The sequence below is a fragment of the Pseudoliparis swirei genome, chromosome 7 (assembly GCF_029220125.1).
Source record: "Pseudoliparis swirei isolate HS2019 ecotype Mariana Trench chromosome 7, NWPU_hadal_v1, whole genome shotgun sequence".
In the NCBI taxonomy this organism is placed as follows: domain Eukaryota; kingdom Metazoa; phylum Chordata; class Actinopteri; order Perciformes; family Liparidae; genus Pseudoliparis; species Pseudoliparis swirei.
The window spans coordinates 25,487,109-25,513,430 of record NC_079394.1 but is presented as its reverse complement, the minus strand read 5'-3'; the positions used below and the strand labels follow the sequence as shown (position 1 = coordinate 25,513,430).

The 26,322-nt window shown below is 47.3% G+C and overlaps 1 protein-coding gene and 1 long non-coding RNA gene across 5 annotated transcripts in view; one reads left to right on the top strand and one right to left on the bottom strand.

Annotated features, from left to right (window-relative positions):
• sema6a (sema domain, transmembrane domain (TM), and cytoplasmic domain, (semaphorin) 6A) overlaps positions 1–26,322 on the top strand; it is a 107,095-nt gene that overhangs the window by 7,521 nt on the left and 73,252 nt on the right. Inside the window, exon 2 of one of the 4 annotated variants that reach the window (XM_056418151.1) lies at positions 6,750–6,802. The exons of the other annotated variants lie outside the window; for them this stretch is intronic. The gene's annotated coding sequence lies outside the window, so the exon portion shown is untranslated. The remainder of the gene's footprint in view (positions 1–6,749; positions 6,803–26,322) is intronic. 4 annotated transcript variants of the gene reach the window in all.
• LOC130196221 (uncharacterized) overlaps positions 1–26,322 on the bottom strand; it is a 77,132-nt gene that overhangs the window by 3,420 nt on the left and 47,390 nt on the right. The gene's annotated exons all lie outside the window — the stretch shown is intronic.

The window sequence follows — 26,322 nt, the reverse complement described above, 5'->3', positions numbered from 1 at the left end:
CCCCTGACAGCAGCCTGAGGGAAGAGGTCACGGGGAGTGGTTGGACATGCAACACACAGGAAACACTGTGGTTCTGGATGAGTGAAGCTTAACGGTGTCTTTTGCGCTGCCGAAACGTAAGCATCAAAATGTTAAAGGGGGTAGTAGGCTACAACTTTTAGCAAGCAGTTGGTTAGCTTAGCTTCACAGAACTGTCTGAAGGGAAACAAATGTGTTTAATTTGTTCAAAACCCCCCAAAATCATGTACAAACTCTGGTGGTTTTACAGGGCTTTTTGTTTTATTGCTGGCAGGAGTAACTTCCACTTCCAGGAGACACTTGCCGTGTCCTTTACAGAACACCCCGTAAAACCACAAGGTGTCATTTTTACACCTCCGTTTTTGTTTAAAGTGAAACAAATGAGAGAGCCTTTGGAGGTGTGAGGTGGATCAGGTTACTTTTGAGCCAGACTAGCTGTTTCCCATGTTTTCAGTCCTTGTGCTAAGCTAACCGGCCTCTGGCTGTAATTTCATGTCGACCAGACGACCACACATGACCAGACGTCCTCATCTTGTCCCGGTGTCACTGCGTGTCCTGACGAATACACTTAGGCTATCATGACCTAACCTATATATAACCATATATAAACATCAACAATGCACACCGCGGCAGACCTCAACACTTCATCTGTCAATCATTCAATGTGTCATTGTCAAGGCTGTTCTTTGACAGAACCTGTCAGTACACATATGTTCAGCTGCCGTGCCGAAGACAAAGTCGATCTTTTCCAAAGAGTTCTTGCACGGAAAGCTGGATTTTTGCAATGACACGAGATCCCGCAACATTTGGGACCAGGCAGCGACCTCTGAGGAGCTACGAGCAGCAACGGGCCGATGGCCGACAACACGGAGAAGCGCCTCAAAACAAAAGAATGGCGGCCTAAAGAGCTCAGCGTAGATGCTGCAATAGCATCAGTCATATCACAACTAAAGAGTATTTAATAAACTGTGTTTTGGCAGATTTTTAGGAGAACTAACATAATTTTTCATCTGCTAAACTCTGAAATGATTGTCTCCCCCCCCCCCCCATCCTGATCCTATGGTGCGTGAATAAGCGGTGGAAGCCAAAGGGTCCCCGTAAAGAATATGGTCCCCCTAACCACACAGACATGAGACTGGTATCGAGCTTCTCATCGACCTCTTGGCAAGACTGCAAATAAGTGTATTTACCCAAAATGTCAAGCTATTCCTTTCATCACGCTTTCGTTGCCAAGCTGTGATATGGATCCGTTCAGCAGGACATTTTTTGCAAATGTTCAGGGCGAACATTTCAAGTTTGAAGTTTTTTATTTGTTCGAAAGGGACAGTTTTGTACATCGATGAACCCTTTAAAATCAAAATGTAAATGCACCCAATGATAGCCGCATGGCTGATTTCCATAGTCTGTCACCCTGCAAGAATGTACAGGAGTACACTCAAAAAAACGATTCAAGGCTTTCTTCGAGGTGACACATTTAAATATTGTTTGATACATTTAAATAAATCAATTACAAAATGAAGATATTTATATTGAATGGGTGTAACACAAAATGTATGAATACTTTCATTTATTAGATTTATTTAGGTTAGATGTTGTGCATATCAACTCAAAATAAATGTGTTTCATTGAGGACTACCCTTTGCGCATGCGCCAGCTGAAAATCAGTTGTTTGCATGAGGTGAACACACTTTCAGAGCTGCACGGTGGTGTAGTGGCTAGCACTGTCGCCTCGCAGCCAGAGGGTTGTGGGTTCAATTCCCAGTTGGGGTGTTCCTACTGTGTGGAGTTTGCATATTTAGTTAGTTAGTTTATATTTTGAGTTGGACAAACACAAATTAATTTAATTTTATGAATATCGTTATTTTATTTGAGATGTATTTGATACAAATGAGTTGGACTAACTTAATTACATTTTATTGCACTGATGTGCTAAATTTGAGTTGGAGTTGCATATAATTATTGGATGGAAAACCTGCCAACAATTTAATTGAGTTCATCCAATGAGTCATTTCTTTGAGTGTAGAGGAAAAGGTTCAAATGTCCTCTTTTGTGTAAAAGTAATCCAAACATAAGCGTGCTTCTTATGCATTGATGAAATCGACTGGAACGTCATCTTGAGGAGACATTTTTAGAAGAGAGACGGGCTGGAAAAAACCGACAAACAGTCCTCCGATAGAAGCAGACACTCAGGGGTCAGGGGTCGCGGAGGAAAGCACAGACTCACATAAGTAACGGGGATATAAGCAGACGGGTGGAGAGGAAGGCATCCTGACAGGGGGGGGGCTGGACGCTTAGCAGCGGAGGCAGGCGGTGAGGCTTTTTAAGGCTTGCCGAGTAGAGGAACTCGGCACGTCACCTTTCCGTGAGACGAATTGTCGCAAAAAGTAATATTATTTAACCCGGCCCCCTTTACTGCGGACAAAAGGTGCTCTGTGCCGTACGCTGGCAGGTAATCAGGCAAGCGGCTTGACAGGCAGGAAGACAGACAAGCTGTGAAGCAACAAAAAGAGAAGTAGGGCCTTGCATGATAATATATTCATTCATCCCCCCACTCTGCTCACAGCATGCTTGTCTTGATTCATTCATCACAGTCTCACGGGGCCCTTTTTCTTTTTGTGTGTGTGTTATTTGTGGGAAAAAAGCCTCTCTGCTTTTCTAAACCTGTTAAGGTTTTGATGTGTGCCCCGACTAAATTATTCAAGAGGTGATTGCTCCTGGGTCCGTCAAGGTGTGTGAGGCTATGTGCAACGTCTCCGGAGCCTTATTTGCGTTTGTCAAATGAGAATTATGGGATGCGGCCGACACTCTGGTGTCCTGAGTCGTTTGATTGGGCGGCGCCGCAGCTGCACAGCGTCTGATCCACTCGTCCTCAATTCCTCCAGGGGTTCTCTGTATTTGCTGCCTGTGGGATCTTTTTCATTTCATCCAAATAACCGACAAATCCTCCGTTTATTGATTGTGGTATCATACAGCGATTGAACCCATGATTATTTAATTGGGTTTTGGAGTCGGAGAGCGAGAAGGAGGCACTCCTCTGAAGAGAGTCAGAATTGGTCCGACATCATCAAAGAGAATTATTCCTGTTTTCGGAAGAGATTAATAGACTGTGTGTGTGTGTGTGCGTGTGTGTGTATGTGTGTATGTGTGTTTGAATCCTGTTTGAATAAAGGCTCTAAACTGATGCTGTCAGGTAGGAACCGGTAGGAAAAACAGACAACATACAATTTATTAGTCATCCCCTCTTTTTCTCCTCCTCCCTACCTTCCTCTCTCTTGCGTCAGAGCACATGTGAGCTCACACAGGTTCTAGTAATGCCAGCTCGTCTCGTAATGCTATAGCCTGGTAACTAGATAGGAACATTGGGCTATCTGGACTCACTGTCCGCTGATCATTCACGTGGCGTCGCTCGGTTTCTCTAACAACGACTTCTTTTTACCATTTCGTGCAGCACATTTCTGAGCTTTCTGCTCTTGATTTATGTTCATATCAGATCGTCGTATACAGAGCTGCAAACCAGGCCTCCAGCTGCTCTGAAGCTAAGTGTTGATTGGGCCACATTGGGAATTACAAAATCACAATCTGTCTATGAGCATCATTTCTTCCTCGCGTTCCTCCTCAATAACGCGGTTATTGGAGAGCGTAGTGCTGTCGGCTCATTTCAACACAACGCCGCGGCCTGGTCTCCACCTGGAGTTCACGCTGCAAAGTTACAGTAGGTTACATCACCTCGCAAGACAACAAAGAAAGCAGACAGCGAGGAGGGGAGGTGGGAGGCTTTGTGAGGTGCTGCTGTGACCTAGATGAGACTGGGACTTTAGATTCGATGCTGTGGCGGTCTGTACCTGAACTTCCCCCCTTGTGGATTTGCGTCTCCGCTCGGTCTCGTAGCCGGTGGTCAACTGAATCCCCCTCCGGCTAACGGTTGCAGGCTCCATCCAGAACAAACAGTGGCTCACCCAGAGAGCTGATAAGAAGGGACACAGTGCCAGCTCAGCAGTCATTTGTATCACACATTAACAGGCGAAGGACTCCAGTGTGTGTTTGCAAACGCGCGTGTGTGTGTGTGCCTGAGTGTGTTGTGTGTGTGTGTGTGTTCTTGTATTAGTCAGACTGCCTAACTCTGGTTGACCCAGACTTTGGTAAATGAACATACACAGATACCACAGACTGAGATGATTGCAGTCATTACAACGCATTGAGGAATGACACACACACACACACACACGCACACAACCATAGATCCTCTTGCACACACCTGCATGAACACGTGAGCTCAATAAAGCAGGACCTACAGCCAGTAAACCAGTGACAGCTGAGCAATTAAATGTCATGCTTGAAATACGTCCCGTGGAAGAATTTAGTATGCTTTCACCGTGGTTTCATGTGCTCACGGTAGCACATCTTGACCATAACGCCGTGCACTATATGTGGCGTTTGTGGGCTCGACAAAGAACGGGAAAAAGCGCATTTTAGTCCCTTGAGAAGATCTCACTCGCCTATCACGCTCATAATTTTCCACTTTTTAATATTTGAATAGCTTGTCTTACACCCCCCGGGGCAGTGAGATGTGCTGATTGCACACGGGGAAAGACGAAAACTGCGGGGTTCCAGCTATTTTCATTCCCACACTCCACTCTGTCCTGTTCAGGGTGATTGTCTGTGTGCGAGAGGCCTACGCTGCCTCAATTACCTCTTACCTCCGCCACTCGCATAACTCCCCGTGACTCCCTATTTAAGGCTGCTCTCATGGCCCCTCCCACCCTGGAGGCAGACAGATAGTGTGACTCCTTCATCACGCTGATTTCCATGCTTGTTACACTTGGCTAATTGCTTTAGTAAATACTACAGCAGCAACTGAACGGGGGGGAAGTGAGCACGGGGGAGGTGCATTTAATGAATCGATTGTGATTTGGATTCCTCTCCGAAGGATTGGAGTCGGTCTGACACAACGGAGGAAGAGTTTTTTTCTATCTTAAGCACCTTACCGGAGAGCGGCAGAGAGGATTTTTCTGAGTCGGAATGGGTTAACACGCTCTTACGAGTCTGCGAACTTTGAGCGGGACGTGGGCGACATTTTTGGGATGAGCCCGTTCTGTTCTGACAGAGCGATTCCTCATCCGCTGTTCATCCGTAATTCTTTGTGTCACCGTATTGAGATTAAATACAGATTGTGGTTGAGGTGGGGGGGTTATCGATTTTGGTGGCTCGAAATGGTAGCCGATTCTCGGGAGCTTTTTTATAGCCATTAGCAATAGCTGTTCATTCCCTGGAATAGCATTGTGTTACATCCAAGGAGGGTGTAGGGCGCTGGTGGCGGGATTGTAATCAATAGGAGCATTAAGACTACTCGTGTGCTCCTCTCACGGGTGACCAACCGCCCACCTCCTTCAGACTGAACCGCTCCTATCATGGGTTCGGCCTGCAGCCCAAACCAGCGTCAAAACATCGTCATCATGGGATCATAAGAGTGCATTAACAAACAAAAGAGGGTTAGTCACGGGGAACAGCTTGCCGATTACAGTAAAGGCCTGCCATATGCCTCAGAGTAAACAAAGCTAAAAGGGGAGTTAATAGGCAGAGCAGGGGGGGAGGGGGGACCCCGGCAAGAAGCGAGGAGGCTTCGGTTACCTTTTTAACTGATAGCCATCTCTCAAATGGATTGAGGGAGGAGCGCACCTGTATTGCAGCCATTTGTGCGAGAGGACAAACGGTGTGTGTCATTACCTGGCGGATGAGGGAACTTTATCCACCTCCTGACGGGGGATTTGATGAACAAATACGTGCGAGAGATAACAGGCTTTGGGCGAGCATGCACACACACACACACACACACAAAGACACACACTCACTCAGGCATGTAATCGTATACCATAGATACGGCTTCTCAATGTCACGTATGCATCCAGGGCTATGACTATGTGGCGGCACACATTACCTCAGGGTGAAGACGTGCTGTGTGTCCTGTCCCCCCCCCCCCCACCCTTCTGGTATCTTCTATCAGGGGGTTTTGGGCTGTTCTCCGTGTATCCGGTGTCGGTGGGTCGGACATGTGCTGAGAGTCGGATGACTGTGGTCAGATGAAGATCTGATTCCGTGAGAAGCCGGATTCTCTGACTCAGGCTTTCTTTGTATTGCTGGCTGCCGAGAACACAATTAAATGATGAAAGCAGGGGGTCAGCCAGGCGTACGGAGCGCACCGAGACATTTGGGAAATATTACTATATATTTCGATCAATAAATTGTTTGAATTACGCGGATGGGATGTTTTTACTTTGACATATGTGATAATAAACTGAATAGAGTTGGTGTTTGGGCTGCTGGTCTGATGAGTGTGTGGGCTCAGGGAAATTATAGTGGCCGTTTTTCAAAAAATTGGCAGAATAATTGGTCAATAAATAATCATTCATTGCAGCCCCAGCGTGGACGCAGTACCGTTAATGCATTAGGCAATTCTACCTGATACTATATCAAACAACATCTGATCGACGTCGCCCGCCCACGTGCAGCGGTGGCATCGAGAATCAATTGAACACAAACATGAGATTGTTCTGGCTGACGGGTTTCTGGCTCTGCAACAAGGCATGACACGACGCTGCTGCGTAATGCAACCCTTTGTCACACCGTCGGTTGTTTCCAATTTCTTTCACCGACACTGTGTTTGGGAATTTGAACGCCGAACTAAGAACGCTGAGTCACGGTTTCCAACGGCGTGCCTCTTTCCTCAATTGCAGATCTGGGCGGTGCGGTGGATGCGGCGTTCCTCCCTCTCTGGGACGATGTCACGGTGAGTGGAGGTGAACCGCACGGCGGGGCGCGCTATAAATTTGCTGTTTTTATTCATGTTCAAACACAGAAGAACACGATTCCTTCGAGTGCCGAGTCGAGTTTTCAATCGAACAGATCCGATTGGGGAAAGAGATGCAGGAGAAAATACCGAGTGGCGAGAAGAGCGGATCAAGGGTGTGACTTCCAGATTTGCCACCACAGAAATTATGACCCACATTTACAGTTTTCCCTTCTGCTCGTGCAGATATTTTCACCAAGACAGGATCCTGTTGCGACATCTTCGCTGATGAACAGTCTTTCTTCCTCTATCTACTGCATAAAATCCTGTTGTTGGAGGATGTTCCCAAGAAAAAGAGTCCAACTTCTATTGGAAAAGCCTTTCGTGAACAGAGCGCAGCTGACCCTGAGTTGTGGGGTATAGTGATGGCAAGGCAAACATGTATGCAACAACTCTAAGGTAACCCAAAGGTACCTCTCCTCCTTCTGAAAGAGTTCAGTTGTTGGCAGATGAAGGGTTTCCGTGACGAAGAGCCCGGGTGAGGGGAAATAGATCCGCCTGCGGTGGAGGATGGCCTCTCAAGTGCTCAGTATGGTGCTCTTGGAGATGAAAGTGTGTGCATGTGTTTTGTGTGAATATGTGTGCGAGTGTGTGTGTGTGTGTGCGTTTCTGAAGTTTTTGTTTCATGTATTTCCTCCGTGCTTATGCCCGCACCCCGCTGTGAGCTCATGTGTATTTAGGTGTAGACCCCCTATGAAGTAAATATTGCAGCGCTGGGAAAGCGGAGCCAGGAAGGAGGGCGAAGCAGGGCGGGCAACCTGCACGGCAGACTCTACTTTATACCCCGTTAATAACACCGGCCCCGCGGAGGACGGCCCGAGCGGCTCTGTAAAGAAGGTAGTTCATTGTGCGGTCGGAAGTGAGCAGTTCATATGGTAATCGCCATCAAAGCCCGTTTGTTTTTAGTGGAAGTTGTAGTCACTCACTGGGGGGGGGGGCTGCATGGAATGTGACGGGGTGCACTGCTGTTTAGTTACTGTAGCTTAATTGACCCTGAGAAATGCGAGAGGAGGGGAAGAGCGGTGGGGGGGAAAGAAAAGGGAGAGGACGCCTCGTTACGGCCGCTGGAATCTGTTTATCTGTTCAGTCGACAGGAAAAGAGTTTTATTGGGGAGCGCACAGATGGGATTCCTCTGAAGTCTCCTCGGCTAATGAGCCAACTTGTCCAGAATCATCAGCTTTCTAATTATTTACTTCTTATTTATGGATCCATTTGTGCTTTTTTTTCCTGCTCATCGCATGCTGATCCGATGTTTTCATTTTCTGGGTCAGGGAAAAGCTGAGTGTTGCCTTTTCTCATTAAGCGACATTAGGATAACAGTCACAGAGATATTGTGACTCAGCGGTGGGAACATGGAGAACATTGTTTACTGGGGTCGTCCTCTTCGTTTCTCCTGTTCGCATGTTAGTGGCTACAAGCGGAGAGGAACAACATTAGTTTTGCACTATTGGACAGATTTGACGTTTCATGTAATTATCAGTATATCCTTTGGGGAACGTGAATGCTGATGAATGTCATTCTGTTGATACTTGTCCGCTCAACACCTCAAAGGTCAACCTGCCGGTGGGGCTAGTGGACGAGTTGCAGGATCACTCTGGTCACCAGAGGAATACATATTTTTTCCACTGGGGACCATGAATGCCTGTATGGAATTTCATAGTAATCCATCCAGTGTTTTTGTTGGATCAGTTTGGACCAAACCGACAGATACCATCTCTAAACAAACATTTGAACTGGCGAGTTGAACACTGTTCAGAGTTTTGTCATTGCCGAGACTGTTGCACCCACTGTTATCATTAAAGTTTAATGTCATGTTAATGTGTACTCAGTCTCGGCTCCGCCGTAAGTGAAGGCTTCGATAATACTTTCTATGTTAATGCTTTCATATAGCCAGCTGTTCCTTCTCCTGAAGAACACAGTGTGAGGTGGAGACGCACTCATACTGATATCGGATATCAAATAGCTGATCGGTATTGTGACATTGGACCAATCTGTTGTCGGATACTATTATTTTAATGGATAACAATTCTGTACATTTATACCTCTGCATTTATTTGTAAAAATGTTTTTTTATAAAGTCATGCCTGATTTATATATATACAGGACTGTCTCAGAAAATTAGAATATTGTGATAAAGTTCTTTATTTTCTGTAATGCAATTAAAAAAACAAAAATGTCATGCATTCTGGATTCATTACAAATCAACTGAAATATTGCAAGCCTTTTATTCTTTTAATATTGCTGATTATGGCTTACAGCTTAAGAAAACTCTAAAATCCTATCTCATAAAATTTTAATATTTCCTCAGACCAAGTAAAAAAAAAGATTTATAACAGCTGAGTGTTTGTCAAGGCTCAGGAAACCCTTGCAGGTGTTTCGAGTTAATTAGACAATTCAAGTGATTTGTTTAATACCCTACTAGTATACTTTTTCATGATATTCTAATATTTAGAGATAGGATATTTGAGTTTTCTTAAGCTGTAAGCCATAATCAGCAATATTAAAAGAATAAAAGGCTTGCAATATTTCAGTTGATTTGTAATGAATCCAGAATGCATGACATTTTTGTTTTTTTAATTGCATTACAGAAAATAAGGAACTTCATCACAATATTCTAATTTTCTGAGACAGTCCTGTATATGTGTTGAACAGTTACAATAGGGATTTAAATCCAATCCTTCACATTTGATTGGAGCGCTAAAAGTGGGCGGGCTTATACGGTAATATGGCGCAAGTACAGAGGCCTGTTAGCTAACACACACACACACACGCACGCACACACACACACACACACGCACGCACACACACAGAGGCGATTTACCAACCGGCTCTGTGTCCCTTCATGCACATGCAGATAAAGTTTAGTTGGATTGTCTTTTTGTAAACGCCCCTGAGCGCAGGATGAGTCATCAGAGGAAACGGTAACAGAAGCCAAAGACGCTCCAACTATCGCTTTACCGGGGTTTAAAAAAAAGAAGGCCTTCAAGGCCACAGACAGAGGCACAACAAGCCCAGTTTTCCTATCTCCTCCTTTTTTGAAATGTCCGCTCTCCCACGAGGTCACAAGCTAATCAAAAATGTCACAGACATCCGCAGACCTTGGTCAGCCTTCCCCGTTATTTGGGTTACAGCGGAGCTGCAATCTCTGGAGCTTTTTTTTCAGACTTGCCGCTCGCCCCGTACTTCCTATATCTCTCAGCGGGAGCACAGTGTCATTGATCCATTGCCTAGCAGCACGCCCACCCACCCCATCCTCACAGTGACAACCCACAAAGCATCGCTACCCTGCAGCTTTTCACATTCACACGGTCGTACCAGCTATTTGGTGAGGAAGCACAATATCAGTGTGACAGAAAAGTGTCTGTAGAAAATGCTTCAAGTATTCACCGGCTTCCCCAAACGCGACAACACTCTGCTCAGCACCTGCAGCGCTCAGGTATACGCGATGAATTACAGACTCCGAGACCTTTTGCCCCATGCGGTGTTTGGGAAAAGAAAAGTATTCCTCAGGTATGTGAACTGCAACAAAGGTTAAAAGCCGTCTGACTCTCCAGCCGAGCATTTAATGGCCGGGCCGAGCGCTACACTCAAAGAAATGACTCATTGGATGAACTCAATTAAATTGTTGGCAGGTTTTCCATCCAATATTTATATGCAACTCCAACTCAAATTTAGCACATCAGTGCAATAAAATGTAATTAAGTTAGTCCAACTCATTTGTATCAAATACATCTCAAATAAAATAACGATATTCATTAAATTAAATTAATTTGTGTTTGTCCAACTCAAAATATAAACTAACTAACTATGCAAACTCCACACAGAAGGAACACCCCAACTGGGAACTGAACCCACGGACCTCTGGCTCTGAGGCGACAGTGCTAGCCACTACACCACCGTACAGCCCTGAAAGTGTGTTCACCTCATGCAAACAAACTGATTTTCAGCTGGCGCATGCGCAAAGGGTAGTCCTCAATGAAACACATTTATTTTGAGTTGATATGCACACCATCTAACCTAAATAAATCTAATAAATGAAAGTATTCATACATTTTGTGTTACACCCATTAAATATAAATATCTATTTTTGTAATTGATTTATTTAAATGTATCAAACAATATTTAAATGTGTCACCTCGAAGAAGGGCTTGAATCGTTTTTGTAAGTGTAACCTAAATAAATCTAATAAATGAAAGTATTCATACATTTTGTGTTACACCCATTCAATATAAATATCTTCGTTTTGTAATTGATTTATTTAAATGTATCAAACAATATTGAAATGTGTCACCTCTAAAAAGGCTTGAATCGTTTTTTTGAGTGTACTACTGATGATGATGATGATGATTATGATGATGATGAACTAAGAGCACATGCGCCTCCCTTTGAGAGCAGGCATTGCTTCAGTCTCAGTTGTCCTGCTTTCCCCAATAGAACAATTACCCGGCGTGGATCATTTTGGCTGAACAGCGACTACGCACACGAGAAGCAGTTTCCATGGAAGATGCCGGGTGCAATGACTGATTACCTCGTACGTTTCGGGAGAGATTTGGCGCCGTGGTCAGTTATCCATCCAAACGGCGTGCAGCGTTTTAACCGACAGTCCAAATACATCTGCAGAATTATTGTGCGTATCCATCTGCTGCAGTTTATGTGACCATCGAGGAGTCGAGCGCATCGAGATAAACAGCCGCTGGTGCACATTGTCCAGCCGGGTGCCGTTAAACCACCCGATTTCTTTTTTTGAATGTACCAATTGAAAATGTGCAAAGAATTCTTCGCAAGCCAGAACCTCACAGCGGGTTGTTTCCTGCTACTTTTAACATTAGTTTCAGCAGGTATGAGGTCATTTTGAGGGCCTCACCTGTTTGGACTTGTAGAGACTCTGCTGTGACATTGTGGTGGGGAGGACTGCTGCAGAGCACTCAGGTCCACAAATATCCCACATTCATCTTCCTCTCTCTCTCTCCCTCTCTCTCTCTCTCTTCGTGCCTGACTCCTCTCTCGCTTTATGTTCTCTGAGCTCCTCTGCCGATGTTCAGGCCTAGAAGAGGAGAGAGGAGGAGGATGGCACGTTACATCCCAGGGCGCGCATGTGTGTGTGTGTGTGTGTGTGTATGGGTGAACATTAGTGTGCTTAGTGAAGGTTAGTGGCTGACTGTCTGCAGGTAGCTTTTCACTTCTAATCTCCTCTTGTTACAGGTCAATAGAATCTAACAGTTTTTTAAAGAGTCGAGGAGATTTAAGGGATGTCTGAAGATTAAAGTAATTGAAAGGAGCGAGTCATCGAGTGGGAGGCGAGACGTCGCGACTGTGGATGCAACTATTGAGAATCTCGTCACTCTGACATGTGTTGCGGTTCACCAGCAATATGGGGGCGGGGGGGGGGGGGGTTCTTTCAAAAGCCGCCCCCCCCACCCCCTACTCAGTCACCACTTAAGTTTACATAGCCTGTCCCTCCGGCTTCAGACTCCTGCTATGTCTTTGTTTGTTTTGGGTAATGGATTCCGAGTTGCTATTGTCGTTTATGTCACTTGGTGATTGATGAGAAAAATCCACCTTCCCCTCACCCCCATGCCCCGCATCCACTTCCCCTTCCAAAGCCACCCTTTTGCATGCCTTTCCGGGATGAAGAACACACAGCGAGAGGAACAAGTCCCATCCTATTCTCCCCACGAAGTGACTCGCTGGCCTCCGGATGCTCGTTTTCTTTTTGGGACCAGTGGGCCGTGCCTTTAAATCAAGAGGGAGATCTGTCCGGAGAAGACAAGGTGCAATCTGTGTGGCTATGACAGCGCAGCCTCCGAAGGGTGGTTTGAGATTACATGCGTGGACGGTTCGGGGGTCCCTCTATTCATCGGCCATGTCACCCCATGGGGGAGGACTAATTGGTGGCCCCTAAGAGCCCCCTGTTTTGTGCCCGGCGCTCACAAAGGCGTCGGGGTGCGGCGGCGTCGAGCGGAGAAGAAGAGCAGGTTTCCCATAGAATAGTTGGCTGGGATGAACTGGAGAGTGGGGTGGGTGGGTGGGTGGGGGGGGGGGGGCTGGGCCACTGGGTTGCAAGGGGACACGAAACACACTCACACACACACACACAGACACACACGTATACACTCTCTCAGTGGGGGATTCTGGTGCCAGTTGCTGGCCTCCTCTCCTACAAATGATCCAAGGCTGACCCACATAGTCAGCCATGTGTGAGGCTTCCCTTTATCCCGCAGCCCCGTTGAAACACTGAGTTATGGGTGTTCTCCGGTGCTGCCTGCCTTCTCGGCTGGGACTGCACTGGGGCCCCATGTGGGCCGACATTGTTCCCCCCCCGACCCAAGGACAATGAAGCTGTTGGCCGGGTGGAGAGATGGGGAAAGAGGGGATAGAGAGAGAGAGAGAGAAAGAGGAGAAGGAGGGGGACGTTGGTTGGATGAAATAAAGAGAACGAGACTGAGATCGACGTAGTGAATAATTGAGAGAGGACAGGGGACGGTGGAGAGGCACAGGTGGCTGGAGAGGTAGGAGGTATTGTAAAGTGTGTTTGGGGGTTAACGAGACGGAGAGGGAGGGGAGGGAGGGAGGACGGAGGGTGGGGGGAGAGATAAGAAACTTAAGACGACAAAGGTGAAGGGAGATGGGCTCGAGAGAGAAGAAATGCGAAATGAGAAAAAAAAGCGCGAGGGCCGTAAGACAGATGGCGGGACAGACAGCGAGCAAAAAAGCGATGAGAAAGTATTGATCGGCGTGTCTGCCGGGTGTCTTCAGCTGTCGGAGAGCTGGATCCAGAGCGAGGTCGTTAGCGTCCGCCGAGCACGGCTCCGCGGACATTAGTGGCTCTTTAACAAACTCTGTATTGATTGGGACTTAGAGGGAGACTCACGTGTGCGCCATGGGATAATGCCCACGTTTGTAATTAGCACCGCCCGTGGCATTGCACTGGACATTAAAGAGGGGGGTGGTGGGGGGAGGGGGGGGGGGGGACCATCAGCACCAATCAGACAGATGCGAGAAATAAAAGCTTAATTTCATCAGTTTAAAAAAAAAAAAATTACGAGCCTTTTAGCCGAGGCGCCCTCGCCGATCTTCAATCTCGTTTGAGGCGTTTTACTCGCTTCAAGGCAGCTGATGAAGCCGACACTGACAGTTTATCTTCAGCCATAAAGAGGATGAACCAGGGGCCGCAGAGCGCCTTCGCGTTCCCCCCGCCGAACCGCTTTCTCCCGCTCTCCATTTGACCGTGATTAGCGAGTGGCCCCCGGCTCTCAAAGAGAGCAATATAATTGACAAATGACTCGAGCTAATCAAGTGATTGTGGTGGTGATTACCGAGGAAAAAGTGTTGCCTCGTGTGAAGGTGTGGCAGCTGACACACACACACACAAACACACACCGTGTCCACGCACTATACCTAATAAGATGTTTACATTACCCACGGCAACCACATTTGTCCGTCGGATCTCTGCTTCCCGCATGAGCTTTTTGTTTTCGCCGTTCTTCGTGGCCGTTGTCCGCCGTCGCAGATCAAAGATGGCGGCTGAGTCGGCTGATAAATGCCACCGTGATTGCGACAACAATCTCACAGGCGGCTGAAGTGCCGGGTGGCGTTTTGAGAAAAAGAGTCTCGTGTCCAAAGGCAGTTAATTGTTCCCGCAGTTAAAAGAACGTATGGCCAAGTGTTGATTCACACTCTCGTGTCGTTTGATTTAATTCTATTTTCCGCTCCCACTTTTTTACAAGATTTTTGGATTACATGGTGGTGACTCTGTGTGTGGCTGATGAGCGAGCCTCGCATGCACACCGCACCAAACCAGTAGCATGTCATCAAAAACTCAGATTAAAACGCTCCCTTCTGGAACCCATTTTAGTGTGTGTGTGTGTGAGGGGGGGGGGGGGGGGGGTAAACCACATGAAAGGTTTGCCCCTCTCCTTCCGCCAATACCCCCAGACCCCCATCGTTTTTATTTCATCCCCTGCCTCCTTCCCCTCGGCCGCCGTTAGAAGATTAGACAATTTTACTGGATCTCATAATCAGAGACGTCGACCGCAGATGAAAATGCTTTTCGGTGGCTCCCCTCAAAGAGAGAGGCAGACACATGCAGGCCATTACTGGCTTTCCCCTCAAAAGACAGCTGCTGCCTCTGGAGCTCAGGACTCCCTGAAAGTCTCCCTCCATAAATGTGAGGGCGATTACCATATCAGAGATCAAGACTCTGGGCTCTGACACCACTTTTTCAATTACCCGGAAAGGTTGTTAGGATGCAAATTCGACAAAATGCCTGAAACCCCGAGAGAGAGCGACAGCCGCTTCTTGAGTTTCTTAGCTCATCGTGTTGTGACGGACAAAGAGAGAGAGAGAGAGAGAGAGAGGTTAGGCGGGGCAATAGAGGCTCGATCTATAATTCATTCTCTTCGTTAGCGTGACAACCCGCCGTCTCATCGGAGCACACAACTTCTCTCAATTGAGTATTCTGGGCAGTGTGCAAAAAAACGCCTCGTTCCACCTGGATTCGGGTCTTAAGTTTGTGTCGTTAGCGTGCCGCGCGAGGTCGAAAATACATCGTAAAGTCTGGCGCTCGACGTTTAAAAAAAATCTTTTCTTTTGGCGTTCATCATTTATTCACGAGAAAAGTTTTGTGTCCTCAGATAAACAATTCAAGTTGTTTGTCCCCCTCCCCCCCACCCCGCTTCGGCACCGCAGCCGGCGACTGTTCTCCCTCCTCGTCGAAATCCGCTCGTTCCAATTCAAACCGCAGGTTTGTTTTGCAGAGCTCTAATATTTAGTTTTCCTTGGGTGATACCTTGTAACGCGGATGAATTATGCAGCAGCGGGGCACACAGGGACATGCAAAATCAGGGATCTGGGCCTTCAGCTGATGGGGAGAGGGGGGGGGGGATTCATAGGAGATGCTGGAGAGATATAATGCACACGGGGTACACGGGTTGAAAGCACAGTGTTTGCATTGGAGGACACGGAAGATAACACAAGGCGGCTACGTTTGCTCATAAATCGGCTGGAGCTCCCCGCGGAGCCGGCAGGCCGCCATCGGGTCCGAAAACAAAAACAAGCACAACAAAAACAGCACTGTTGCTTTTATGGCGAGAGATATAAACGGCCTGAGCGATATGAAAATGGCGCCGCCCCGTGATGCTGCCCTTTACAATGGTTTCACAGTTTCCAGGAGTTGAATAAAAGTAGGACTTTATTTTAAGACTATGTCTTAAGGATATATATCCAAAAATATACCGACGCTTGTATTTGGTGTCCTTTGGCTCTCTGAGGAACACATATGGAGAGAAGTAATGAGGGCAGAGCCAGAAGGAGACCCGTAGAAAACAGTGAGTGTAAAGAAGTGTAGAGAAGTCTGGTTTAACTGGCGCTGCCAGGAACGCTGGGAACACTGTGTGTGTGTGTGTGTGTGTGTGTGTGTGTGTGTGTGTGTGTGTGCCAGTGCCTGGAGGAGGGAAGTCTCTCGGTGAGGTCATGCCATCTAGCCTTCTATAGTAGGGCCCACCCTGCCTGGCAGCCACACACACACACATACACACACACACACACACACACACACACACACAGATTTAGACTTTAGGGGACTCCGCGGCCGTGTGCTATGAATGGCTGTCTGTCATCATGATGGCCTCATAATGACGGAGCTGAATTTAGTTTGTGTGTGTGTGTGTGTGTGTGTGTGTGTGTGTTTGTATAGTTGGTCAGAGAGAAAAAGACAGATAAAGGGAGAGAGAATGACATAAAGGCGCTCATGTGCGTTCATGTGCAGCATGTTCATTCAGTGTGTGTGTGTGTGTGTGTGTGTGTGTGTGTGTGGGCCCGCTCGCGTTGCATCCCTCTGTGCTCGATTGCTGGAGTGTATCCACAGGATGTTTCCTCTCCGTGAACACTTAAGGTAGGACGTCTTCATCGAGGAAGAGGACCCCTCCAGTTTCCAGGACGATCAATGCACACAACTCATGCATTATGCAGATTGGACTGTTTTTTCATTTATTTGCCTCGTGAGGACCGAGAGTCGTCGACGACGACGACGTAGCTAATTATTACGGCTCACGCCGTTGTTTACACATTCTCACATATGCAGAAAACAAAAGGGCAAGAGGAATGCGAGGATCGGAGTGTTCATCGTTCGTGCTGCTTCTCAGAGTTAATAAAAACACTCTGGTTGCAGAGGGGGGGTGGGGGGGGGGGATTTGCATTTCCACGGCAGTCTTTGCTTTTGTCTTTTAGTAAACATGAGTACATCCCCTCTTTCCCTTGCCCAGCTACCTTCATACCCCCCCCCCCCGACCCTCTCCAGTCCGGCACTTATCTCATTACCCCCTATATGTGTGGATTATTTGTGGCGCCTCCTCTCCTCACATCACCCCTCTTCATCCCCTTCATATTCACACCCCATTCTCTGCTCCCCTCATGTCCTACTATCAAGTAGTGTAACCCCCCCCCCCCCCACTCCTCTGTGTCTCCTCTTTACTTTTACCCATTTGTGCTTCTAACCCCCATTCATCCAATGGTGCCATCGCAGCAGAATAACTTTTTTAATCGTCCTCCTTGTGTTTCATCGCGGCTCGGTTACGTATATGTAGATATTTATATATGTATAGCTACAGAGTGAGCAAAAGGTATTTGCTTGGGGAAAAGAGTGCTGGAGAATGAAGGAATAGAGTAGAATAGAGAGAGAGAGAGAGAAAACAGCATCTCACCCATCTTGAGTGTTGAGAGCGTTTGCTGGGGCCTGCACAGTGAGCCGGGCGATAGACGTCACCTTTGCTTTTGAAATAGTTAATCTGCTCCTGGAGAGACAATGGCTGCTCTAAATCCCTCTCCTCTCCTTCTCTCCCCCCCCCCCCCCCTCTACTTCTCTCCCTCCCTCCCTCTCTCCTCTAAATCCCTCCCATGAGCTAAACCCCTCTGAGGCACATTGCCTGGATTAGCTTGTGTTGTTGTCGCGTCTCCTCGGCTCCACAACGCCACCACTAGATGCAAATGCAGGAGCCTCTCCGATGCAGCGGGCCAAGCTGCGCTCAGAAGTGTAAAATTATCATCAGTGCATCGAGGCTGGTGATAACCCGACGGGCACACAACCGTGTTGATGCGCGGAAGAAAACATGAAATCTAGTGATCTTCAAGTGATGTTTACTGGCGCACACACGTTGTAGTATTTCAGGTTTTTCTTGCGCCTGAGCGGAAGGCAACAAGAAAAGCTGAAATCACAACTTGCATTGTAATCCGCGGCTCTGCGTAGAAGTCGGTCGGCAGGCGGCCGTCTGACAAATGGTGTGCCGAGTCACAAATGGAAGTCTTTGGGCACTCGCCCAGCGTTGTTCTCTGGCTGTACTCTGAAACCCATCTGTAAGATGTAAGGATGTGGTTGGCTCCGATGAGTTCCAGAGCCGTGCGTTCAGCTGCTTCTGCCCTGTGATGTCTCTGGAGGCTGTGAAATGAAGTGCATATCCTGTGTTTTTGAAAGAGATTATGTCCCGTGCAGCTCTATAGATTATCCTGTCCATTTGGATTAGTGCGATGCATTTTATTGATGCCGTCACACACTTTCAAAGTCCCACGTAAAATTACGCCTCGGGGACCGCTCGGAACAACACATCCTGTCCCCGAGTGGCCCTCATCCCAACCCCCGTCTCCTGGAAACTACATTTAGAAACTCGTGATTTTTTTCAATCTTTTTTTTTTTTTTCCAATTATGTTTTGTACAGCCGAGTAATTGCAGCCTGGATTATGTTCCCTGGCAACCAAAGTGCTACCTGTACATTCTGCACACAAGTGATGAGGAGGTGATTCGGAGTAAGTGGCTTTTTGCACAAGAGCAACAAAACAAAAGGAAGTCACAGCATGTTGTGAAGAGGCAAACTGTGAAACGACAAGGTGTGAATTTAAAGGCCGCAGAATGAAAGTTAGACGAGGATTTCTTTAAATTGGCCCACTGGAAAAAAAGAAGTTTTTTTCCATGTGACTTAAATTTAAAAGTGTCCTCCACGCCCTCCTCTTAGCCTTTGAAACCTGCGACCTTTGACCTCTGTGCTCGTCAGACTCAGCTGCGTATAATCATCTCTGCTGCTACGGCACGAGGGGATTAGCCGCCGCTGCGTGTTTGGGTGTTGCCTGGTCCAGCCGGTCACAAACACCGAGGAGGCCGAAGGAGCCGGACCGAAGGGCCGCCTAACTTCAGTCAGGGAGCGTCAGTCGCTTGACAGATGTAGAAACGGTGTCAAAGGGCAAAGACGAGGCCTCCGTGCGTTTGGAAAACATGTCGGACGCGGGCAGATTTTTTTCTTTACGTCGCTTTGAACAAAGCTTTCGGTGCTAATTCTGAGACAGATGCTAGCTAGCTTTAAAATACAGTAAAAAAAGAAGAAAAAAAGAAAAAGGAGACAGCAGTAACCTGTCTGTGCGTGATTTTAATTCATCACATTAAAATAACCCCGGGAGAATGAATCTCTACAATATCAATTCACAGATGACTTCTCTTTGCTGGAGAAAAGAGGGAAATGGAAAAAATGAAAAGTCTTGAATTTGTTCCCTTCAGAAACCGCCGAACTGAAGAGACGACCGCTTCCCAACGAGACGAAGGCTGCTCCTGATTTGACACGCAGTGTATTGAATGTGATTTACCCATCCTAATGAATAATTGAAGTACTTATCTTCTGAACTGGTGCCGGTGTATTTTTGGGGCGACTCATAAAATCAGGGTTCGAGCCTGAAGAACATGAAGTACCGAAGGGACTCGCGGTTCTGTCGTCAACGCTTTGTGTCTGGAGATTTTAATCACGTGGAGTTTGTTTTCGACACTATCACACATGTTCAACACGGCGGATACCGGAACGGAAATGTCACCAATGTCACTTCAGAGAGCAAACAACAACAGCACTTTGGGCCTCTGTGTTTGCTTAACCCCTTCACCTCCACACACAAGGCGGGTGTGGAGGTGTGTTTACTGTTGATGGCTCGATTACACTGCAGTCCGTTTAGACCGCATGGTGGACACAACGAGGCGTTGTTGTTGCCGGGACATGAGAACCGCGCCTTGCGCTGCTTGTGGTCGACTCCAATAACCCATTAGTTGCATTGCTAATCATCCCGCCGCTGTATTATCCCTCTTTCACCACACGGCTTTACGGTAATCCACAGATCCTCGAGGATCTCCAGTGCTGCTCTCTGGCTTCAAAGTCAATGACACCGAGACAAAGTTTGCACCTACAACAAGAAGCTATATGCTCTTGAGTTTTGACTTCGGGGGGAAAAGAAAGTCATTAAAAAACAAACAGAAATGCAACTTAACGATTGCTCGGTTTGTCAAGGTCCCGTTCACATAAGTAGTCCTCTAAATTCTGCGGGAGTACTTTCGTTAAGCCGGCCGGATCGGGGCTTTTTAAACCTCGGCATTGTCTGACGCCGTCGCTCCCACGCGTTGTTTTCTGTCCAAATTAAAAAGCACAAATGGTTTAAGTTACCGGATGAACAATTTGATCCGCTTATGTCTTTAGGGACCCTGACTCCCCGCCGTCTCCTCCGGCTTTCTCCGTGATTGCGTGCACGTGAAGGTGCGCGGCGCCCCGGGTCACGTCCTCGGATTAGAGGAGTGGTGCTGGTGCTAATGGTTTGGATGGGATCATATCTGGATGGATAAACCCGGAAGATTGGATCGAGGGTTGGGTGGGTGGGAGGGGGAGGGGCGGGTTATCCCAGGGACTCAAGAGGAGAAGACAGAACGAGGGAAACAAGAATACAGGAGGAGAACAAAAAGGAGGACATTGCTTCTCTCTCTCTCTCTCTCTCTCTCTCTCTCTCTGAGGCCCGTCTGACAGCAGATGAGGCTTGCTTACTGTTGCTGCCTTTTAGCTGAGTGGATCTGTGAACCCTGCAACCCTCTTCTCTTTTTCCTCCTCCTGCTCCTCCTCCTCCTTCATTTTTTGCGTTTCCAGATCCATTAAGTTGATTTACATTATACAGGCAAACTCATTAATCCCCCCCCCCCCCACACACACACACTGGATATAATCAGCGTGTCAATCTGAACCCTGGCGAGGGTGAGGCAGAGGGAGGGGGGAAAGAAAGGAAACCACTGAGGTAAAAGCAGACGGATGGGTTACGTTACGCTCGGACTGAACAGCCCGAAACCAAACGGTGATCAGCCTCATCTCCAGAGCTATTCTCGTCTTAGTCTGCGTGAGGAGAGTCTTGTGTGTTTATCTCAGGAGAGAGAGGTGGAGGATCCCGGAAAAGGTAGAAGGCAAGAGAAACGTGAACGGTAAAGAGACTGGAAACTAACGGAGAGGGATGTGGAGACGGGGGAGAGGCTCCAGACGATGATGATGAACGACTTCGACGGAGACAATCGGGAGGAAATGTTAATGCGAGTGTGCCAGAGGAGGCGGTCACAGCCAGACTAAGTCATCCTATGGGCAAAGGAGATGGTTAGTTAGAGATACACACTCACACACACACACAGAGTTGAAGATACACTCAAATGCACACGTGCTCGCCAAGATACACAGCAAATCCCCGAGGAAAGGGAAGTCATATTTGATGGCCATGGACGCTCGCCCGACATCTTTTTGTGTGTGTTGTACACAAAGTGTGTTTCGCTTTCTGAGCTGAGAGGAGATATTCACCCCGAGGCTGCGTGCGTGGGCTCATCTTTATTTTTCAGGATGTGTCCATCACCAAACAATTGAAAACTTTCGGGGGCTGACTGCGCTCTCGTTTCCTTTCATTCTATTCCTTTCTAATGATGGCCGTTGTGCAGTAACCCGTGTGTCAGAAATAATAGTTCCATGTTGTCCTCCGCCTGCTGCATTTTCTAAACTGCCGATTTTCTATTTATATATTTTTTTTAATGGAACGGCTCCTCGGGTAGTCGTCTGTGGGTCCAGACTGACATATCTCATTCTCAATATCTATTGCATGGATGTTCCATGAGATTCATGGTCCCCAGAGGGACGTTCCGTACTTCTTCCGTGGCGCCGCCGTGAGTCGAGGCCGTTTTATGGCTTCACGTGAAATGTTTTCAACTAATGAGTGATGGATCGCCGTGAACTTGGAGCCGACGTTCCGTAAAACAAGCCGATCATCAGTCATCCGTAAAAGAATGCGTCCCAAAATAAAGGTGTGCAGGCCCACCTGCCGCTGCGTCTTCATGGCTCTCAATCATTCAGCTCCTCTTGTGTCACCTCTTCAAATACCAGTGTTTGAGACACAACAAAACAGAAGAAAGGGGGAGGGCTCCTTCCACGTGATGAATCTTCATCTCCTGAGCAAACAGTTATGATGGATGCGTCTGCTTAGCCCAAAGAAAGAGGCAACTGTATTCTCTCTCTCTCGATTCCGCCCATGCTCTATAGCACACTTCAGCAACCTTTCCCCAGCTCTTCAAACGTCCTCCTCCGATGTCTCCGTGAGCTGCGACAATTAAGAGGAGCTGTTTTGTTGCCGTTTTTTTTATAGCATACCTGATATACTGTAGTTTTACCATCTGGCAGCCGGACAAAGAGAGAGAGAGACAGAGAGACAAAGAAGGCAAGCAGACAGGGAAACAGCCAGGTCTCCTCTTTCACGCTTTTGATTGAAAGGAAGCAGTAATCTTGGCATTAGCCATCGCGGTGAGTGGGCTTGACAGGCTCCAGTCCCCCCCCCCCCCCCCCTCTGTGAAGCCTGGGAGCTGCAGGTAGGCACACGCCCACCCGCCTGACCGGCTCGCTGTAACACAACGCCTGCAAAGCCGTACGGCCTCTTCACACTCCGTTCTTTATTATCACTCAGACCGAGAACAATGGGGTCAGGGCGGAGGCTCTCGCCACCTTCCGTCTGGCTCCCTTTGCTTTTTTTCTTCTTTCTTCTTTTTTTCTTTTTAATTTCCCCTTCCTCCCCTCAGGAAGTCATAAATGCAGATCTTCAGATGTGGCCCTAGTTGGGGTAACGGAAGCGATTAGAGGGTCGCAGGGTTCAAGATGAAAGCCGGAGGAATTGAGTTCTTTAGCAGAGGCCTTGTGTGTGTGTGTGTGTGTGTGTGTGATTCTTATAAACTACTCTCTGTTCTAGCTGAAAGTTTTCCCATAAAAATAAATATATATATATACAAAATAAAAAGTAATCAGGATGTGTAAGCGTGAAACGGGAGGCTGTTAAAGCTTTTATCACTTGAGAGGAACAACACTTAGTGAGTTATGGTGTGAAAAATAAAGAGAAAAGAAGAAAAAAAAAGAAGATAATAGATGTACCTTCCAGATAGCTGCACGTTTGCAGAAATTATGCAGAGCTATCGTGAACTGTGAAGAGGTCTCTGCTCCAGTTCACTGCTCTTTTGCTTTGTGGAATCACAGCTCTTATGACTAATTTAGTTTTGACTGGTTTTAATTAATCATGATTTTGTTAACGTGCATTTATTGTTAGCGTTAATGGGCGTAATTCGAGATTTTTAAACGATAACAGTTAACTTTACACGAAAAAAAAAAAAGGTTTATCCCACCGCTGTAGAATTCCCCTAAACCTATTCAATCGAGTATTAGTATTTTTATTTCCGTCCCCTCTGGATATGAAAAAAGTGGTTTTCATTAACTGCAATGTGTTGCCAGCCTGTCACACACTGAGGCTTTGTCGGACCCCTCAGCGCCACCGGCTCGCAGTAAAAACCAGGGTCCGTACGTAAGAAGTGGACGTGGTCACCGGGGATGCCACCCATTGGTCGGCCCGGTGCGTCGTATCGGATGTTGACGAAGAATCGGCGTGAGATAATCCACGTGGTGTCCTTTCATTTGTTGCCTCTACCTCGTAAACCAAGCTGGTTCGGCCCGGCCCGTCTCCGCTCTCACATGATGTATCACCCCAGCCGTCGCATTAATGCACATTTCCATGAGAACAATTGCACGACACGGCCAATATAAGAAGTTAGCGATCACGGCGCAGAAAATTCCTTATCGGAGAACCGTCAGCGACGCTTTGTTGGAAGAATGTGAGGCGCACGCCAACCTGTGGAAACGGCAGACGGCTCATGTCGCTCGTAAAAAAGTCTCGCGGGACACTTGAAATATGTTTTAACACCGATGTCAATCATGTTCTCCACATTCTAACACCTGTGTGAAATCCAGAGGAGCTGAACCGGGTGTAATTTCACACCGTTCCCCTCCACCGGCACGTGATAGTGTGGAAGGTCTCTGAAGCGTAAGTTCATTGAAACCCGACACTGTAATTAGTGGCAACGTAACTTTCTCAGCATATGAGTCTCAAACTGCTTCACATCCTGGTGTCTCTGCCCTTCTTCATTTTGACTTTTCATGTCTTGCTTTCTCATGAAAACGACATCGCGGTCGTCGTCGCAGGCGGTTACATTTGCGAACTGGAACGGGCACTCGGTAGAGCGCATACCTTCTCATATCACAAGATTGGGCATTGAATTATGAACATTTTGGCATTAGTTGTATGCCAATTGGATAAAAATGGACCGCGCTATGGTAAAAAGAAGATTTTGCCCTTTTCATGACCTTGACCTTTGAACCGATCGATCCCAAAATCTAATGAAATGGTCCCCGGATAATAACCAAACATCCCACCAAATTCCATGCGATTCGGTTTAATACTTTTTGTGTTATGCGAATAACACGCATACAAATAAATAAATAAATAAATACACGGCGATCAAAACATAACCTTCCGCATTTTCAATGCGAAGGTAATTAGCACGTGTGCTTTTTAAAATGTGCTCTTCTTTTTTCCCGCTCACGCTTCCCCGACCAGTGGAGTGGTTAAAGTGCTTCGGGCGCTTGCATTACCGTTACATCACTTACAGCGCAGGCCGCAACAGGAGGAACATCGGGAGGATTGTGTTCCTCTCTCCGATGCTGATCACACAACATCTTTTTACTCGATACACTTTTATCCCGGGGCGATCTCGTACACGGCTGCATATCTGAACCGGCGGCGCTGCAGAGCTGCTCCTCCGTATTGATTTCATGGTCTCATTATACAGAATGCGCCTCTCTTGTGGCACAGCAGAGCTCATTACGCAAACCTGGCAGCATTCAGTGTTCGTCAACTCCCGGTGCAAGTCATGCAAATGACTTTGTTGCCGTAAAAATAATAATAAGCATTGCGTCCTATTTATAACTTGTTGTCAATGTGCGTCGTGCACAGGAGCCACAAACGCATCTCGAGTTAACCGAGGTTAACCGATCATCCGGCACAATGTACGGTCAACCATAAAAGTTCGTAGTTAAAATGTAAATGGATAATTTAAGTATGAATCGTTGTCGATGCGTTCAGCGTCTTGCATATAGATTTGATTTGTATTATTCATGGCTGTTTGTTTGCACTTGGCGCAACTGTAACACGACTGCAATACGTTGCTTTACCCTGTACGCCAGGGGTCAGGAACCTTTTTGACTGGGAGAGCCATAAAAGGCAAATATCTCTAAATATATTTCATTGAGAGCCATATAGTATTTTTAACGTATCAGTTTAATCAGAATCAGAATCAGAATCAGAAACAGGTTTATTGCCAAAGAATGTTTTCACAAACAAACGAGGAACTTTTTTTGGCGGAAGGTGCAAGATTCGCGCACCAAGACACCGGCGCCGTCATGCGCGCCATCTTGGAAAGGGTGGATGAAAGATTACAGCATAACATGAGGGAAGAGAGGCGAGAAAAAGAAAAAGCAACCCCCCGACTATGCCCCTAGAGGGGTACAGTGTGGGAGCAGGAGAAACAAAAAACACCATTGCACATAAGCACATACATCTTAGACATGACTTGCAACAAGTAGGAAGGGGGGGAGGGGAGGTAAGCCAAAGACTGGGCGATAGCCCCGCCATTGGGGGCAGAAGGTAACCAGCACCGACAAGCAGCCAGCCCGGTCCTTCGCCGTCACGGCGCCGGACGCAGACCCCGTCCTGTCACCCTGGGGGGGCAAAGCAGGCGAAGGCGTGGGATGGGGGGGGGGGGTAGTGAGTGCATTTCAGTGTGTTGGTTGTGTGTGAGTGGCCTGGTGTATCGTCCTCCCCCAGTCCACAACAGACAAAGTTCCCAGACCGCAAGATGGTCGTTGCCATGGAGATGGCCTTGAAGGGTCCTGGGGAGAAAACAACCACAGGTGTCTGTGGATAGGGGGAAGGGAATGAGAGAGATGTGACTTCTGGTGCTGCATGATGCTACGGGGAGGTGGGGGGGTCTTTAAAAGAACAAAGACGTGCTCTTTAAGAAAAGGACCTTAAATTATTTCTGCTGTAATCTGGCGCGATAGAGAAAATTACAGGGGGGCGGGCGGAGATTTTTTTTTTTCAACTCAAAATTGTCTGGGAGCCATATGCCGTCACCGGAAGAGCCACATATGGCTCGCGAGCCATAGGTTCCCGACCCCTGCTATACGCAGACGGGCGTCTTTTAGCGAATGTATTTCACCCGCGTTGAGTACACAGTGAGGCCTTTTAGTCCGGAGAAAGTGGTTCACGACATAAT